We start from the raw sequence: 15,687 nt of genomic DNA, 5'->3' as shown, positions 1-15,687 counted from the left end.
TGATAGGAATGTTCTGGAATCCAGGCTATTTGTTGTGGTTCCCTAGCAGGCAGGTTGATTTTTTTCTGAGTAAAGATGAAAGAGAACCCTTGGGCAGAACCATTGGCGTGTGGCCAATCCATGCAGCAGGCATGTGTATGTGGGGTGTGTGGATCTGAGAAGGAGGAGCCCCCTTTGGGGACCACTTTATATAAGCACATAGACCCCAGTGAGGGGACAGTCAACGCTGGATAAGTTGGAAGGGATGTTTCCAGGCTCCCTCCTATTGATACGTGACATGTTTGAGGAATCTGAACCTTAGAAGCCTACAGAGAAGAGTCTCTGTCAAGAAGCAACGAAAAGGGGTGCCAAGATGGCTCAGTCAGAAGAACATGCGACTCTTAATCTCATAGTCATGAGTTCAAGCCCCACGTTGGGTGTAGAGATTACTAAAAATAAATAAATAAATAAATAAACTTAAAAAAAAGAGAGAGAGAGAAAGAGAGAAGCAACTAAACAAGGAGGAAACACACCAGTTATTTTAACAGAGAGTTTAGTGAAATAGGTATTAGAGGACTGAGAAGTCATGGAGGGAAGACTGTAGTGACACAGAAGTAGTCACTGCTCCTGGAAGCAGTGGTCACTCCCAGGCCTACAGGAGCAGAGAGAAGTTGGGGCTATCAGAACCCCAAATCTATGAGCAGAGGCCTTTACAGCCAGGCTCCAGACCTCTGAGGAGGCAGCTGCTAGTTGGCTGGTGTTGGTACCTTTAAGGGGATGGAGAATAATACTGGAAATCGGAACCAACTATTCCTGGAAGCAACAGCTACAGGGCAAGGAAGCATGGCCAGGGTGACCCTGGCAGGACCAGCAAGCAAATGGGAAGAAGTCACGTCCTCTGTCCCTCGTGCTCCTCTCCCCAGCTAGCACCCTTACTGGGACAGCCAATCAGGGGGACAGATGGCAAAGGGGCCATGAGGTTTGCAGAGTTCCAGCCCCAGCATCAGAGGGCAGAGTCCAGAAGGCAAGGCTTGAGCTGAGAGACTATGGTTTAATAACTAGTCTAAGAAGGAGAAAATACACAAAAGAGGGACTGTGGCCTGGGGAGATCTTGTAGCAAAGGGCAACAGGATTGACCTGAGAGAGTAGCAGGGAGCCAGGGAATGGACTCTCCTGTGAACAATATTGAAGCCAGGGACTGGACTCGGGGGTGGGGGGGTCAGTGGAAGGCACGGGGGGCCAGGGAGAGTTGGGGCATTTGGCTCAGGCCTCAAAGTTGGGTTTGGATGGGGCTCAATGTCAGCCATCGTTCAGTGGAGGAGTTTGTAAGGGAGCAGGGTTAAGTCCTCATCTATTTACACAGGCCATTGAGAAAGAGCAGTTCCTGTACTTAGGTGTAGCTCAGAAACTAATCTTGAAACACTTAACTTACATTCACCCAGTGGTGTTGGAAGTTAGATACTAAAATGCAATGGAACATGATTAAGAGCTTCCCGCTTTGTCACCAGGTAAAATAGGAAGTGGATATCCACTTGCTTTCCGGAGTTGAGTGAATGAGTTTGCTCCCCCATGATACCTTGCTCCACTCCGAACCTCCCTAGTTTGTGGCCCTAACACCCCACCCCTCTCTCCTTACAAAGAAGCAAAGTTTCCACTTAGGGAAAGACTCATTGCTGGGTCTCTTGTAGAATCAAGATATCAAGTCACTCCCTAAATGGGTCTCCCCTCTTTCCCCTGGATTTAATACCATGGAAGGGGCAGGAAGATCCATTTAAGAGAAATGTGTGAGTATTTTCCAGCATCACTGATTCTGCTAAAGTAGATTCTAAAGAGAACTACCCACAGCCATAGCTTCCAAAGATGCAAGAGGTTTTGATGCCGAGAAAAAAAGAGATGCTTTTATGGCCCAAACAGCATGAGTCGTAAAGACACTACCACTGCTCCAAACTAGGATCAGAACGGGAACAAACTGACGACAATGAAAAAAATATTGCAAAAGATTCTAAATTATCTCCTGGATTTTGTTTTACTCAAGCTATCAGATCTGCTTTTTAGTATTTATGTCTTAACAAGGGTTCCTGTTTTTATAAAGTACAAATGGAAAGCCATGTGGTCACAACAAAGTTCCCCTAGGGACAGTGTACCTAATTTCAAGGCAAGTTCCTAAGAGAAAAATGGCCTTTGAGTTTCGAGTTTGCAGTCTTAAAGATTCATATTAATGATAATAATGCACATAGAAGCATGTTGACAATACTGTTCTCTCTTTTATTCCTGGCTGTTTCCAAAGCAGTCCCAACTAGTAATTTTTCGTATTCATAGTTAGGCTCACAGCTAGGTCCGTGCCACGTGTCTTTCTCAGACTAACCCAGGAAGTAATTATAAACTCTGTCACTTTTGAGTAATAAAGTTGGGCTGTGTTTCATCCTAACATCTAGCATTTATCATCTCCAGGGGATGTATAAACTTGTACTCAAAACCACCTGCCACGCCTGTGAATAAGCCTTTTCCTCATCTGCAGCCTGTTGAGTTGGGACTTGTAACTGGAAGGCAGATTTAGGCTCAATCAAGCTTGATCCAAAAAAGGACTACAAAAATAGTCTCTTGTAATTTTCCCTTTAAAGTCTTCCAGCTGGGGTCTTGGCCTGCTGTTTCTGTATCAAAGCTCCTGAAAGTGTTTCCATTTCAAACTTTTTACCTTTTAATTTGGTCCCAGATTTCCCATGAAATAAACCTGTCCAAGAGTTTTATGTGGATGGTGACCAACCATGTCGGGTTCCTGGGACTTGGGACTTCAGGGCTAAAACTGGATAAGCTGGTCAGCCAGCAGATGGCTGGTTGGCCCCAGGAGGCATTAGGGATCAACTTCAGCGGGCTTTTTTGTCTAAATTCAGCTTCCATGTAACAACGTGTAACAAGAGCTTCTAGTAGGTTGGTTGTTGTTGTCATAAAGCAAGCAATTTGGGTTTTACGCAAATGTAAATTTTATTGTTTAAAACAAGGGTCAGCAAATCCTGCCCATCACCTGTTTTTCACATGTTTAAATGACTAAAAAGAAAAGATTACACAACAGAAATTTTCTGGAGCCTGCTCCTCAAAGCCTAAGGTATTGACTATCTGCTCCTTTACAGAAAAATTTGCTGATCACCAGTCTAAGATATAGCAAGCTATAGAAATAGCATATAACCAAAACACTAGGCCCATTTTCATGACAGGATGAAATATATTTCTGACAGATTGCCCCAAATTCCTTTATAAATTGTATATTATTTTGTCATATAATGCTTTATAAATTTATAAAAAATATAAAATGTTAAATTCATTAATTTTTTTCTAAATTCATAGTTATTTTTCTTTCTAAATTAAATGAAACAGTAGAAATCACATAACCAAGCCCTCTCATTCTATAGGTGAGTAAACTGAGGCTAGGCAGAATGAAGGTACTTGACAGAGCTCACCCATAGCTTAGTCGGAGAAAGAGCCAGATTTAAGAACACTGCCTGGATTCTAGCAATCCTTGTTTGTTTGTTTATTTTCAAGCAATCTGTACACCCCGCGTGGGGCTGGAACCTACAAACCCGAGATCAAGAATCGCACGCTCTACCGACTGAGTCAGCCAGGCACCCCAAGCATTCTTTACTTTATACCAAGGTGCTCTTCTCATTCAAGATGGCAATTTAAAGAATGAATCATCACGGGTGCTTGCGTGGCTCAGTCGATTCAGCCTCTGCCTTCGGCTCAGGTCATGATCCCAGGGTCCTGGGATTGAGCCCTACGTCGGGCGCCCTACTCAGTGGGGAGTCTGCTTCTCCCTCTCCCTCTGCTGCTCCCCCTGCTTGTGCTCTCTCTCAAATGAATAAATAAAATCTTAAAAAAAAAAAAAAAAAGGAATGAATCATTGCTAAGTTGTTAACATACCAAAAGTATTCTCCTGGACGATTTCCACTCCTCCACCAGACTAAGACAGAGAGATGTCGTTACCATCTCTATGGGGCAATATTTGCCCAGTTTACCTGCCAATTTGGTGGTCTCTGGTAGTCTGTGCTTTAGAACTGGGTTTCCAGCCAGCCTTCCCACTATGGAGGCATGGTAGAATGGCCTGATGTGTGTACACGTGTGTGTGTGTGTGTGTGTGTGTATTATTTTGTTTTAATGTCATCCTCAGTTATTCTAATCTGATCAGTCTGATTGAAGCCTAAGAATTGAGTATGCTTTTAAAGCTCAATTGATTCTCATATGAACCACTGTGCTTTACAGAAAGTAAAACTATTTTTTCAAATGGGGAAATATGAAATATCTTCACCAGAGCACATACTCTGATTTGGGCAGTGTCTCAGGCCTGAGTGATTTTTAAACAATAGAATAATTTTAATTAGGAACTTTTAAGGAAAAAAAGCATATATTCTACAGACTATAAGATAACTGAAGATGGATTAAGGCAATTCACTTTGGTCTCTATTTTATGTTTCTCTTTATAAAGTTCATTATAATCGTCTATCATTTTTTTTCCCCTGGCATCTAACATCTACTTAACACTACAAAGAAGGTACTTAGCTAACTTATAAAACAATGTATATAATAACTAGTGATCAATAGTCCTTAGAGTTTTGGATCTGGAGTGGTTTAGCGACTTGGGTAGAACAACTGGTGTCTAAGGAAAACAACACAGTTGGCCCTTGACCAACACAGGTTCGAACTTCATGAGTCTACTTATATGCGGATTTTTTTTCTCAGTAAATACAGTACACTACTGTAAGTGTATTTTCTCATCCTTATGACTTTCTTAATCATGCTTTCTTTCCTCTAGCTTACTTTCTTGCAGGAATACGGTATATAATACCTATACCAAAAAAGTGTTAACCAACTGTTTATGGTATCGACAAGGCTTCTGGTCAACAGTAGGCTATTAGTAGTAAAGTTTTGGGAGAGTCAAAAATTATATACAGATTTTTGACTGCACAGGGGGTGAACACCCCTAATAGCCACATTGTTCAAGGGTCAGCTGTATATGATTTTCTATACATCTGTATCTATTTATATATGTGGATGCATATGTGTATATATGAGATTACTGACATTCTGATTTCTAAATATCGAACTGAAAAAATTTTGATTTGGGAAAACATGATATTAAATAACATAAACCTACTACAACATGTGATTTTAGATATAGATTTAATTATATGTGTGTGTGTGTATATATATATATAAAAATATATATAACGCATGCATATTTGAACAATGTATATTTTACCCCAGTGTGTCATATTCTAAGAGGTTATAAATATTTCCAAGTGAGGAGGAAGAATTCTTTAATCACATTTCATGCCATTTGGAGTATATTTAAGACTCAGCTGAGCGTGAAGTAAAGACACGTTGTTGGCTGTAAGCAAGCAGAATTACTGCGCGTAGGAAAATTTTCACCCCTCTGTGCTCAATATACAATTTTCTAAAATTTTACACCCACTGCTTAGATCAAATCTTCCAGTGATACAGCCAAAGATGAGAAATTATCCTGTAGGTCCTGTTTCTTTGTCAAGAATGGTTCCATATTCCAAATTAATATAGCGAACATGGGAACCTAAGTCCCTCGAGGTGCCCATTCACCAGTAGCAATTTGTCTTGATGGGAATTTGTAAATTATATTCACAAAAAAGGCCACAGAGCCGAGCTTCTCAGCCTCGGCACTACTGACATTTTGAACCAAGGAAGTCTTTGTCACACAGGGCCATCCTGTGCATTGTTGGATGCTGAGCAGCATCCCTCGCCTTGACCCACTAGATGCCTGTAGCACACACAGCCCTTACTTGTGACAACCAGAAATGTCTCCAGACACTGCCCAGTGTCCACTTGGGGCAGAATCCCCCCCGGTTGAGAACCACTGCTAGAGAGTATGGATCACAGAAGGGAAATCATTTAACAATGAGAATGTGAAATTACTTTGTCACTAAACGCCTTTCCTCCCTTTCAGGATGAAATGATAAGATGGCAGGTTCCTGACAAGAGTTACGGTGACATAAACAGTGATTCAGTCTCTGTGACGGTATTAGCTACTGGCAATGGATTCTCCTATTTATCGTCACATCATGTTTCCACTAAGGCTCTCAAGTCTGGAAAAAAAGGGCAAGTCCCTTCCAGTCACAATGAAGTTAAAACTGAAACTATATCTTCATTTTAGCTAGAGGAAGGTTTTGACTGGTACACGGCTCTTCCTCGTGTACTGGTCCAGGAACTGTGCTCTTGGAGGGGGATGGGCAACCTTGAGTACATATCAAGTGGAGGGCGGGGTGCTGGGCAGACATTGGTCACCCAAGGAAATATGTCAACATCTGTCTATCACTGCAGCCCTGGCCCGAAGATCATTTTTTCTGCTTCTGTAAGCACCAATGACAAAATGCCACTGAGCTGTGTCCTTTGTTGCCTGTGGCATTTCCCACCACTGCGCCACCTCTGATATGCTAATGAAGAAACCCAGGGTTTTGTGTGGCTGAAAAGGCTTTCAGGCACCATCCTTGGGTCGACAATCCTGTGACTCGGCAGGGCTGTGTGAGAGGCTCCCCTTCCCAGGGCCCTTCCTCACACCTTTTCTGTGCATGTGCATGTGCTTAAGGAAGGGCAATTAACCATCTGGCTGCTGGAGGAAGGGACAGAACATTAAACAGCAAGAACGTGCAGCTTGAAAACTGCCAAGTGGCACGTGATTGTCTAGCCCACTCTGGGGTGAAGCCATAAACCGATGGCCTGAATCTGAAAATGACCCGTTGGCACCACTTCGTAGTGCAACTTTGATGAGAGCAAGGTCTGACTCCATCGTGCCTGGCTCTTCATGTAAATCTACCCCATGTGACTGCCAAGGTTTAAAAATACCTTCTGTAGGCGTTCAGAATCATAAGGTCACAGAATTAGGAAACGTTAAGTGGCAGAAGTATTTTCTTTTTTCTCTCTTGGCAGAGTTATTTGCTCATCCTAAGTCTTCAATATTTATTCATTGGATTGAAATCAACAGGTTTAAACGGAATCTTGCATGGATTCTTTTTCTAGAATTGTCTCTACTTGCTAGAATTATTTAATGATCGTTGTGTCTTTATCCAGACCAAGTAACGCCAAAGATTTGTTTGGTTTTTTGTGTTTTTTTTTTTTTAACAAATTCATTTATTTTTTTAAGTAGGCTCCATGCCCAGCATGGAACCCAATGCAGGGCCTGAACTCACAACCCTGAGACCAAGACCCAAGCTGAGATCGAGAGTCGGATGCTTAACCAACTAAGCCACCCAAAGGTTTTTTTAAATCCAAAAAAATTCACAGTCATAAAGTTTCCCCCACTCCTCCTTTCAAATTCTAAAAATTCCTACTAATACTGTTAACTATTGCAAAGAAATACTGTCATTCTCCTTTAAAACCTGGATTGTCCACTGCCAAGGTTTATTCATTTATCAAAGATCTATTGCAGTGTCAGACACTCTTAATAGCCATGAAAACTCAAAGAAGAGTAAGATATAGTCTCTGACCTGAGGAAAAACACAGTGACATTAGAGAGACAGTATGTAAGACAAGTTAGTACATGATGAAGCAGTGTACGTGGTGTTTCCGGATCATAGAAGAGGGGTAGTCAGGGGAAGTCAAGGAAGGCTTCCTGGAGGAGGTGAAGCTGTGTGCTGGACACCGTGTTAGGTGCTGAGGGAAAAAGAAAGGAAGTGTAAGATACAACACTGGGGTCTGTAATAGAGGCAAACTACCCTTTAGAGAGAGTTAAGAATGGTCCAGGGAAGAAACACTGTGCAGCTATAATGCTAAGCTGGTCCTCTCTGTTGTTGTTGCCTTTGTTTTGGTTTGGTTTTTTTACTATTTAAATATTCTTTCTCTTGAGATATTTCTGCTTCACAGATAGAAGAGTTGAAATCCTCATAGGAGAGCGCTAAATTTCCCCTTTATTTTCTTTCTTACTCTCCGAGACTATCAACCCATCAGATACAAGCTTTAAGGGCATTTATCTTCTATCCCAGCCAAGAGCCCGGAGTCACCAGATCTGCTCACTCTGCTCGGAAAATAAAAGGCAGATGTTCTTCTCGCAAGGAGGCACCATCAGTTTCATCCAAGTGTGGGTTGTTGGGACTTCTGTGGTGTTAAATGTGTCTATCATGCTGCCTTCATTCATTAGCTAGTTGATTAATTCTTTTGCTTGAGATGCGGGTGCCCACACAGTGCTAGCCTTCGGTGATGCAAAGAGGACGGGAGCCCCTCCTCGACCTTGAGGAGCTCTGCCTTACGCGTTAGAGACATGAACGCAGATGACTTTGAACTGAATCTGAGGCTCAAGAGTGAGTTTTCCTAGCGAAGAAGTTAGAGAAATAGCATTCGCAACAAAGGAAACAGCACAGGGAGAGCCATGGAGGTGGAAGAGCGTGGTGGTCTCTGCTATCGGGTGGTGAGCTGTACACGGGAGACAGAGGGGCAGAGGGGGCTCTGGAAGGGACAGCTGGGGTTATGTCGTGAACCATCCTAAATGCCAAGCTAATCTGGTCCAAGAAGCAGTGGGGCACTAGCAGGGACATGTAAGCGTGAAAATGTCACCAGAAGCTCTACGGTTAAACAGGGCTATCCGACAGAACTCCCTGCCATGCTGAGAATGTTCGCTAGCGGCATTAAAATATCGTAGCCACTAGTCATGCCTGACTACTGAGCAACTGGAATGTGGCTCGTGTGCCTGAGAAACTGAATTTCTACTTTTATCTCCCTTATATTAATTTAAGCTGAAATCTTCCAAGCCACATGTGACTGGTGGCTGGTGACAGCGATGTTGGAGTCCCCAAAGTGGGAAAGTTATCCCAGGAGCAGCAGGGAGTGGAGGGGAGGTGGCCACCTATGGGAACACATAACTCGATTAGGGAGGGAATGCGTTGTCTTCTTCTTCTCTCAGAGATAGATCTTTAATGTCATACAAACAATTTTGACTATGGATTTGTATATTCAATATATAGACCAAAACTTATTACAGAGCCAATGTAGTCTGTGTATGTCTGTAATTGAGAGGAAAGGTATTTCAGTGTAGAGTTATGGAAGGCACCACTGATCCCACCTTGAGGCTGAGGATGGGACCGTGAACAGTTCTTTCATTCCTTAGATCTTTATTTCGGAGAGCTGAACTTCCACTCCCACTCCCCCAACCATACCATCGGTGTGGTCATCAGTGAAGTAGTTTCTGCACACGAAGGCCAAGACAGTGATTCTCAATGCAGGGGATTGGGGCGGGGTGGGGGGGGGGGCAATTTTGTCCCTCAGGGGACATTTGACATTTGGCAATATCTGGAGACATTTTTGGTTGTCACAACAGGAGGAGGGGATGTTACTGGCCTCCCATCGGTAGAGCCCAGAGATGCTCCTAAACACCCTAAGCACACAGGACAGCCTCCCCCACAGCACAGAACGATCTGGCCCAAAATACCACCAGCACTATGGTGGAGAAATCCTGGGCTAGGGCAGTACTTCTCAACCCTCAGTGTCCTCTAGACTCACTTGGGAAACTTTCAAAGTATCCCAATGCCCTGGACCTCCCCCAGGCCAACTGAATCTGAAACTCTGAGAGTGGGGCCCAGCCCAGGCACTGGTACTTTTAAAAAGCTTTCCAGGTGATTCTAACGTGCAGCCAGAGTTGAGAACTCCTTCACCATCCTAAACCCCTAAATATCTGATTCCTAAAGGCATCCATTTTGTGTCTCTCATGGAGTCCTCTGCATTCCCACCAACCCCGTGGACCGCCGCCATGTTACTTCGTCTATTTGTCACTGTGGGGCTCCTGAGTGCTGTTGGACAAAGATAGGTTTGGGTTTTGCCTATCAAGTGACAGGAGATTAGAGGGGCTTCTCTGGTAAACCACGCCATAGACTGCTTCCTGCCCAGCAGGGGGAACATGGCTAACAGGAAAAAATGGCTAACAGGAAAGCTAGTGGAGGGAGATCATTAGCAACTATTAGTTCTTTGGTGGCTTTATTCATACTCCATGGGATTACTCAGTAGCAGGAAAGGCCGGCCTTATCTCAAGCCTGTTCAGCTTAATGAAGTGGGAAAGAACAACAGTTGTTGTCACATTTTTTTTAAGGTGGAAGAAACACACATTTTGAAGTTGCCCTTGTTAATTTGTTGAAATGTTATTGGAAAGATGTTTCAACGGAAGAAAAAAAATTTCATGGTTTTTGTGAGAAATCAAAACACTTTCCCTACATCATCCTTTAATCGAAAAGAGACACCAAAGGGAACTTTCTTACCCTTGTTTCACTTAAAGCTAACAGCTTGGGGGGAAAAATCAGAGGCCTTTGTTCTCTGCAAATTCTCTGGGCAGCCGGCGGGGCCTGTTGGCTCAAGGCCTTCATCAGCCATCCCCTGGGACCTCTGGAAATACAGCCCTTCAGCGCACGTGGCTCTGGTTTTCAGTTGTTTTACGCTTTACTAGGGGTTTCATTTGTTCAATGTTATATCAACTCTAAGCATCCCACTTAATGCTTGTGTACCTGGTGGGAGCTCACTAGGCTCTCAGCACGGTGTCTTGATGTCTTTTGCTGCATCTGTCCAGCCAGGAGCGGTCCCCCTTGGGGCAGCTGCAGGAAGCTGGAGAATGAAGGTGTTCATTAATGCAGCACTGTGTGTCAGCATGAAACTGTCCTTCACTCTTTCATCTTCAGCACTGGGACCCCACTCACCTCAGGCCACCATTTCTCCACCTCTCCATGACTGACATTTGGGACTGGACATTCTTTGGCATCCGTGCGTGGGCTGTCCCAGCAGCATCCCTGGTCTCCACCCACCAGATACCAGTAATGCCCCTAGTGATAACAGCCCAAAGTGTCTCCAAACATTGCCCCGGGGTGGGGGGTGCAAAATCACCCCCAGTTCGGAATCTCTGTTGCAGACTTAACCAGCTTCTAGTCAATAATCCCAACAGGGAACTGCTATGGGGTTTTGGGTGTGCCAGCTGGCGAGGGAGGAGGTGAGGGGTATATCTGATTGCTGCTCTGTGGGGAGTGGGGGGCAAGGGGACAAGAAGAGAGTCTAGACCAGGTAAGTCCATGCACTGGTCCAGGCAAGAGGGCGTGATTGCCTAGACAGGGATTTTAGCAGTGGGAATGAGGGGTGGCCAAAGGGAGCCACAGGCCCAAAATGGAGTCACTTGTGTGAAGCCCACATCACCAAACCGAGACATATCACTTGGCTTACTTACAGGTTCAACCTGTCCCGGGAGTGGGATCTTAAGCCAGTCAATCTAGAATAACCTGGTCAGCACTAGTGAAGTAACTGGCCTGATGGACCCCTGCCAGCCACCAAAGGCAGGTGACTGCCTGAAACAATCCATTCCTCCCCAGGAAGTTCCCTGTCCCGCCCCCTTCCACCTACAAACGTCTTTCATACTGTACAGCTCTTGGAGCTCCATTCTGTTTGCTAGAACGGATGCTGCTTATTCAGTGAGTCATGAATATCAGTGAATAAAGTCAATAAGATCTTTAAAATGTATTCAGCTGAATTTCATTTTTTAACAGAGGGACAGATGGATTGGAGCCATGTTCTGAGAGAGCCACCAGGGCCACGTCGATGGACTGGAAAGGGGTGTGTGTGGAAAAGATCACCCCAAATGGCTCTTAGGTTGCTGGCCCTTGGTGCCACAAACGGGGAAGCAGGCTAGGGGAGGAGAAACTGGTAGAACCCAGGGAGAGCCCGGGAGGGGTGGGTCAAGAAGTCCTGCTTTGAGCACGTTAGTTTTGAAATCCCACTAGACAGTCTGGCAGAGATGGTGAGGAGGCAACTGGGTGTCAGAGTCTCAGAACTCGGGTGTGAGGAGTTGGGGAAACAGATTTGGTCAGAATAGAGATAGTGTGACGTGATGGGGAAGCAAGTGTAAACGGGGGGGGGGGGGAATCGAGGGCTTCTTACACTTGGCAGCCCCCATTTCAAGCTCTGTTTTCAACTCCTGCTGCCCCAACAGATTGCAGGCAGCAGATTACAAGTGGGAAGAGGCTAGTGGGGTTTAGCGTAGCCGGATTTAGCCGGAAGCCCCGTTATGTTTGAATTTCAGACAAGCGAGAAGCAAACTTTTACCTAAGTGTGTTTGGGACATACGTGTTTCATCTGGCCCCCCTAAACGGAGGCCAATACACCAGAGAAAGATGGCAATGGGCAACGTTTGATGGCCATGATGTGTGCCTTGAGGAGCAACTAGAACAATGCTTGGTACCTTCTTTATAAAAGGAGCGTCAGCATCACTGAGATGCTGAAAATACAGAAATGCAGAATCTCAGGCCCCATCCAGGTCACTGAATCAGAACCTACATTTTAAGAGGAGCCCTGGGTGATTGGCATGCACATGAAAGTTTGAGAAATGGTATATTGCGCTATCTGGAAAATGGCCCCGGAAAATCCCAACATGGAGCAATAATAAGGATGTGTAGGACTATGGGATGCGTGAAAACATAGGAGACTTACAATAATTCCATCTTCCCTTGCATAATGTTGTAACTGTTGAAGTGTTCTTGCATGTATCAGCTCAGTTACAACCAGGAAGGTTTTTGCTCTGTCATGTTACAGTTCTATAGGAACCTTCATACATGGAGGGGTCTGGGCTTCCCTAACCCTCTCGCTTAGCCCAGGGTGTGGGTGTCTCTCCCGTGTCCGGCACAGCCATGCTAGAATGCCCCAGGCAATGGGCTTCACGCCCTTGCTACTGTCCCTGGTTCTGCAAGTTTTTGCCACCAAATGCTGCCCCAACAGCACCCCGGGCGGTTCATTAGCTGTGTCCCTGCAGGACCGCGACGAAAACAGCCGCTACCAATCCCTGACTATTCTTCTCACTTTGAGGATGATAAAACAGAAGCACAAAGAAGAAGTTCAAGTGTTAATTCTCCCTTCAAGTGCAAAGAGGGGAAACAAAACAGAGAGGCAAGTCACGAAGACCAGACCACAGTTCCCTCCACGCACCAGAGGGGAAAAGCTGGGCCAACACCTGGGTGGCTTATTGGGAAAACGAACCGGGCTAATCTGGTCATTTACTCGATCCAACTCGTAAGTGGCAAAACCCCATCCAAGCTGTGGTGCCTGCAAACGTCCTGTCATCCCTCTAGATCAGTGATCCCCACCCTGGGCTTCACATGGCAATCATCGGGGGAGATTTTCATCTCGTGGCCAGGCCACACCGTAGATCGATTACCAAAATCCTTGGAGGGTGACTCTAGGGTGGAGAAGCACTTCTTTATATTCCGTGGTCAGTGGCATCCCCCAGCCTAAGGCCAAATATACGGCTTTCTTCCTCAAATCTGCACTCGGCGTAAATGAACCAGCCAGGCTGGAGGAGGGCGACTCTATGACTACTTTAAATTTACACCATGGCCTTGTGATTTTACATGAGATGAAGAGACCAGCTTTTCCCTAAACAGCCAAATCCCACGCCCCACCCCTTTTCACGAGACAAGACGGTCGCTCGAGTTTTCTCTTTCTAGAGGGATCTCCGACCAGAACTCACCATGCCAGCGCAGCTTTCAGAATCCCATGTGGGTGCTTCTATTTAAAAGTTGTCTGTCTACAAATGCTCGAGAGAACAGACAGTCTGGTTTCTCCTTCACTTTTAGTCAGTTTGTGCTGGAAATAAACGTCCAGGTTTTGTGTGACAAGTGGAGACAGGACCCTGCAGAAAGGAGGCCCGGGACCAGACTGGCTGGGAACAGAGTTGCTCTCCACCCACCTGCACTGGTACACCTGATGGGATGTTTAAGTACCAAAGGACAGGACTGCAGGACCTGTTAGTATATAAGCATATACTCAGTCAACAGTGACCTGAGCAACCATGGGGTCCCCTCCTTCCCTGGTCACCGCGCTCGCCTCCCACGATCCGGCCAGCATGGCCCAGCAAGGGTCCCCAGGATGGCTCAGCTCAAGGGCCATCCTGTTCGGATTGCTCGTACCTTGGGCTGCACGGTTGTGGGTAAAGGTCGCGCTTCGGAATCAAGTGACCTGGGTTTCCGCTGGCTCCACCAGTCACACACCTTGGTTGTGAGGGCTTAGCTTCCTCAGCTGCAAAACATGAAGTTTCAAGAAACGGTAAACTGCTTCGTGCCGTGATCAATAAATAGTACTCTTATTGTCTTTAAGTGTTTTTGTCCAGTTACAAAGAATGGACTCTCACATCCCTGACTCTCTCGCTCTTTCCTGTCTGTTGGGCCTATGGAATTGTCCAGAAAATCCAGTATAGTTTAGTCACCTAGAGGGCTGGGAGGCTGAGGCTTCTTCTTTTGTGGGGGTTGTGGTTGTGGTTGTTAGAGATGTTTTACTTCTTATCACGCCTCACATTTTAGAAATCTATTTTTAAGCATGTTTCACATTTCCCCTGAAACCACCATCATCACTTTCTTCCAGGACTCCTTGGTGCTCCTCAAAGCCTGGATGTGCCCCTTCCCCACTGTGCAATGCAGACTGCGCCTGGTATTCATGGTGCTACTCCTTGCTTTTCTCTTTCCTCCCGCTTCCCCCTGTTGGGCAGATTAGATACACTCGGGTCTTTTTGTCTTATGGCTACAAATGGTGGACTTCCTGTTTCCACGCCGCAGGTAATTCTCTTTCATTTCTCAGCAGCCTTAAAATCTGTGTGTCACGGTCAGTTGCCATCCTCCTACCTCAGGGCCCCCTCTCTACCCATCAGGAGCTGGAGTTCAAGTTTCATTGTTTTGTCTTCATAGCTGTGTGTTGCCTCATTGGACGATACAAGAATAGGGCCACAGATCTAAGTGCAGAATGACCTTAGTGTATGGGTTAGTCATCTATTGCTGCCTAACAAATCACCCTAAAATGTAACAAGTTAAAATAACAATAGCTATGATTTTACACTTTCTGCAGGTCAAGAATCTGGGAGTGGCTCAGCTGGGTCTCTCGCAGGCTCTGGTCAAGGTGTTGGCCAGGAGCTAGAGTCATCTGAAGGCTCAAGTGCTTGTGGGCAGGATTCAGTTCCTTACGTACTGTGAGACTGAAGGCCTCAATTCCTTGCTGGCTTTTGGCCAGAGGTCTTTCTTTGTTCTTTGTCTCATAGGTCTCTCCATAGGCCAGTTTGCAACAATGGCATCTGGCTCCATCAGAGAGAGCAAGCAAGAAGAGCCAGAGAAAAGGCAAAGCTGAAGTGATGATCTTTAGAACTTGATCTTGGAAGCCATATCCTATCACTTGCACCATATTCTATTTGCCAACAGCAAGTCACTAGGTCCGGCCATCACGCAAAGGGAGGGGACTACACAAGGTGTGACTACTGATGTAGGAGAGACGTTAGGGTTCAAAGCCCATGGCCAAGAAAGAATTCTTGAGACATCTTTGGTGCAAAAAGGTGGTTTTATTAAAGCACGGGGACAGGACACGTGGGCAGAAAAGAGCTGCACTGGGGTCATGAGGAGTGGCCCATTATATACTTTCAAGTTGGGAGGGGGTTAGGGAGAGCACAAGCCTCCCAGGTATTTTGGAAACAAGATTTCCAGGATCCTGAGGGGGCTAGCTATTGTTGGGGAAAGGTCATTTATTACTGTTTAGGAAAAACTCAGTCATGAGACCCTTCAGATGTATATCAGTGGGTCATATGCTTGGGGGATGAATGTCAACATGCATCTTGGGGGGTAGAGATAAAGGAAGTTTCCAAAGGAATTTTTGTATGTTAAAGTAGACTTACAGAATCCTGGGGGTTGAGCTAAGATTGCC

The 15,687-nt window shown here is 45.3% G+C and overlaps 1 long non-coding RNA gene across 2 annotated transcripts in view; it reads right to left on the bottom strand.

Moving 5' to 3' along the window:
* Positions 1-10,487: 10,487 nt before the first annotated feature.
* Positions 10,488-15,687, bottom strand: part of LOC115937551 (uncharacterized) — a 22,190-nt gene continuing 16,990 nt past the window's right edge. For both annotated transcript variants that reach the window (XR_014141402.1, XR_014141401.1), the window contains 3 exons: positions 13,917-14,025; positions 13,478-13,751; positions 10,488-10,578 (listed from right to left, as the gene is read on the bottom strand). This is a non-coding gene — a long non-coding RNA (uncharacterized LOC115937551). The remainder of the gene's footprint in view (positions 10,579-13,477; positions 13,752-13,916; positions 14,026-15,687) is intronic.

This window comes from Leptonychotes weddellii, chromosome X (assembly GCF_054177405.1).
Source record: "Leptonychotes weddellii isolate Sample4059 chromosome X, ASM5417740v2, whole genome shotgun sequence".
Classification (NCBI taxonomy): domain Eukaryota; kingdom Metazoa; phylum Chordata; class Mammalia; order Carnivora; family Phocidae; genus Leptonychotes; species Leptonychotes weddellii.
This window is presented reverse-complemented; position numbering and strand designations above follow the sequence as displayed.